The 3,877-nt window shown below is 43.2% G+C and overlaps 1 pseudogene; it reads right to left on the reverse strand.

Moving 5' to 3' along the window:
* Positions 1–257: 257 nt before the first annotated feature.
* LOC101274729 (exocyst complex component 3-like) lies at positions 258–3,877 on the reverse strand (annotated as a pseudogene).

Below are 3,877 nucleotides of genomic sequence, written 5' to 3' on the forward strand. Positions count from 1 at the left end.
GGTAGAATTCACCAGTGAAGCCATCTTGCCCTGGACTTTTCTTTGTTGGGAGGTTTTTGATTACTGATTAACTCTCCCCACCATCTAAAGATATGATGAAATTCCGATCAGAATTCAAGTGGCATTTTTTTCACAGAAATAGAACAAACAATTCTCAAATTTGTTTGAAACCACAAACAATGTAAATTGCTGCAGCCACTATTTTGTTAGTTACTTGTTACTGGCCTTTTTTTTTTCTTTTCTTTTTTGTCCTCTTTTTTGATTAATCGAGTTTTTTTTTTTTCCATTTTGCTCTTTCATGGTTCATTATGCATTCCTTGTATTATTCTCTTAATCTTTACCCAAGAGATTATAATGTGCATCTTTCACTGAATAAAGTTACTATGAATTAGTATTTTCATCACTGTTTTCTACCAATTTCCAGCAATGTACAAATGTTAGGCATCTTAAATTCCATTTATTTCTCTCCCATGTTTATTTTAAATCCCACAAAATGATATTACTATTGTTAAAAAATCAATATTAATTTGTATTTATCTATATATTTACTTTTTTGCTCTTCATTCTTTATTGCATTTCTGTACTTCCTTTTATGAACCTTTTCTTTATGTCTGAAGAATTCCTTTTAGTATTTCTTTTAGTATTAGTTTGAAGGTGATAAATTCTTTCACTTTCTGTTTGTCTGGTAATTTTTGTATTTTGCATTTATTTATAAATGATATTTTCACTGGGTATAGAATGATAGGTCTTTAGTTTTCTTTGTTTAGACCTTTAAATGTGTTACTCCCTTGCTCCATTGTTTCTGTAGAAAAGTCAACCTTCAATCCTTTTGTAACTTTGTTGGATGTATAATGTGTCTTTTTTAAAACTCTGGATGCCTTTAAAATCTTCTAGTTTAGTTTAATTTGAAGGTTTTTTACTATGATGTGTTTAGTTTTTTTCACTTCTCATGCTTGGGGTTCACAGAGACTCCTCTTTAATGTGTGTGTTGATGTCTTCAGTTTAGGATAATTCTTAGTATTTCCTCAGATATTTTTCTCTATCTCATGTGCTCTCTCTCTCCCCCTATTTTTCTGAAACTTTAAGTACATTTTAGACCTTATTACCATGTGCCATGTGTCTCGTAAACACATTTGTGCATTTTTTCCATGATTTACTCTTTTTTCTACTAACCTGTTTTCCAATTCACTAATTTTACCTTCTTCTCTACTCAAACAGCTGTTAAACCCAACTATTACGTTTATAATTTTACTTCTTGTACTTTGAAACTAATTTTTTGATAGATCATCATTCTCTGGTAAATTTCTCCAATTTTTGTTTTCATGTCTCTGAGTGAAGACCCACAGTGAATGAAGACAGGGCCCCTTCCCTCTCCACACACCTTTTCTACCATGACAATCAACCATGAGACATTTCCCATCAGAGTCCTGCCTCACAAAGGATGTTTACAACAGAAATGTGAAAGCCTGAGGAACCACAGCCAGCAGGACACTTGTTCTTCAAGAAGTCACAAGCCCCGGCACCTTGCATACAACACGCTCAGCATGACAGGAGACAGGCTCGAGGACCTGAAACTTCTGAGGAGAACCATCAAGAGTCACTTTTGCTTTAATACATTTCTGAGGGTGGGGATGATGAGTGCAGAATAACGTACACAAAGCTGGAAACCGATGGGCTACTTGAGAAGTTTCACTACGTTCAGACTCGGAACTATGATTTCCTTGAAGATGGGCACATAGTTCGGATTTTCCTGCCATGGGACCCTGCTCCAGATTCCTGATGATGGTCTGCTTCATGTCGTGGCTGCCGACCCCTCGGGTGGCCAGCAGTGTGCCAGTGTGGCCATCCTTGATGTCTGGGTATTTGCTGACCAGAGTTGAAACTTCCAGGCACAACTTCTGCAAGGGCGACAGTAGGGTTACTGTGCTCACCTGCATGTTTGCTGAATTCAGAGGCCAGCTTCTGGAATAGCAAGTGGAGCAGCTCAGCCTCCCTGACTGTCTTCTCGGCACCTCCTTGTACTCCTTAGTGCTCCAGGATGAGATGTGATTCTGCGTGATGGCCCACAGGTACCCACCACCACTCACTCTCACCCTCTTTTTGTATGGATTTTTAGTTTCTGCAAAATCACTGAAATATTCTTCCGCAGTGACACAGATGATGTCTACAGCATTTGAGCCTAACAGCCACTTCTTTGTTGTCAGCTCATCGAGATGTTGCTCCAGATCCTGGAAGACCTCTTCCTGGTGCTGCAGCCTCCTCGCAACAACGGTGTCTAAAATCCCATCCATGTTTGGTTGGCTCAGAGACACACCCTCTTCCACTTCATTTTAAAAATACTTCCTTTTTAAACTGATTAGGGGTTCCTGAAAGCTCTGACAGCTGTGATGATCGCTATCATACCCTGAACATAGCAGTGTGGTGCTGCCAATGTTTCAGATGTTCTATGTGCAACTGAGCCTCAACTCTGTGTCTGTTTAAGAAAGGATTCATTTGCTGAAGACGCAAACTGGTAATTTGTTTTCAAATCTTCACTCATCTGAGCAGTAATTTAAAGAATTTGATGGAACGCCTGGAAGACAGTGGTAGGGAGTGTTCCCACTTGGGTCCGCTTTGGGCTCAGTCTCTTTCATTCAGTCTTTAGTGTCTGTGTCTAGTGCTTTCTGCAGCCAGACAATGATGTTTGAAGTGAGAGCTGACATGTACAGATGGAGCAGCTCAGACACCACATTTGAAGAAAGTCAAAGCTCCAGGGCATTGACGTCCACTTCTGGGACCAGCTCCACATTCCCAGTCATCTTTGCGCTTGTGTAGGTGTTTAAGACCCAGGTCAAACAGGCTCATAATCTCACTTGCTTCTAGATCTTCCCACAAGATCTGCATCCAGGTTCTCAGGGCTTGGTGGTTGAGGAGTTTCTGAAAATCTCATAATGGGGAGAAAAGCATGCAACCATCAGGTTTTTGGCAACAATGGGGTCATCTAGGACATGCTTCCATATGATTTCCGGGTGGCAGATGAACCACACCTTGTTGGACTCCCTGGGGTTCTGCCTCTGTGCCCTCAATTCTAGCACTCACGATTCTGTCCAAGATAACAAACATTTCCTCCTTCCAATTCTTGGACCTCTCAAGGGGAACAAAGCTAGTTTGCATTTTTTTTTGGTCAAGTATGCACCAATCAATTTTCTTCCCTTTCCAAGATCCTGACAACAGAGACCAGAAAAATGGGGTCCTGGGGGGTGGTGAGCGGTGACCTCTGCAGCACCATCCCCAGCTGCTTGGCCAGCTCATCTGAGAGCCCCTGTGTGCTCCCAAAGTCACTGTGGATGAGGGTCACGTCCACGCGGCAGTGCTCGGACATCAGCCCTTCCCAGGAGCACACTCCTGTTCCAGGTCCATCAGGTTCCAGTGGGCCTGAAGGAGTGCCCCTTGTTCAGTGAGGTCCAGGGTCCCCACTCCTCACAATCCGGGACACCAAGAAGATGTTCTTGAGGGTCTCCACAGCTGCAGCGAGCTGGGTGCGCTGCACGACGGCATCCTTCATCCTTGACGTACTTGATGCTCTTGGTGGATGGTGTGGATGCTCCACCTCAAGTCTTTGCTGACGTTGGCCAGGGACCGCAGGATGTCTCTGACATCATCCAGTGCATTTTGGAGCTGGTTCCAGCCCATGTGGCACCCCATACAGCACCCCGTCCAACCATGACTGGATAGCGACCTGCAGTGTGACCTCCACGGATGCCTTTCTCCAGGCCTCTCTTCTGAGGTTCCCCTCCTCTTTGCCCTGCTGGTCCAGGCACAGAAGCATCCCAGCGACCTTTTGAATCTCTGTTGCAACATCCTCCTGGTCTGTCTCCTTCATGGTTAAAAAGCAGGC

Source organism: Orcinus orca, chromosome 21, assembly GCF_937001465.1.
Source record: "Orcinus orca chromosome 21, mOrcOrc1.1, whole genome shotgun sequence".
NCBI classification, from domain to species: Eukaryota; Metazoa; Chordata; class Mammalia; order Artiodactyla; family Delphinidae; genus Orcinus; species Orcinus orca.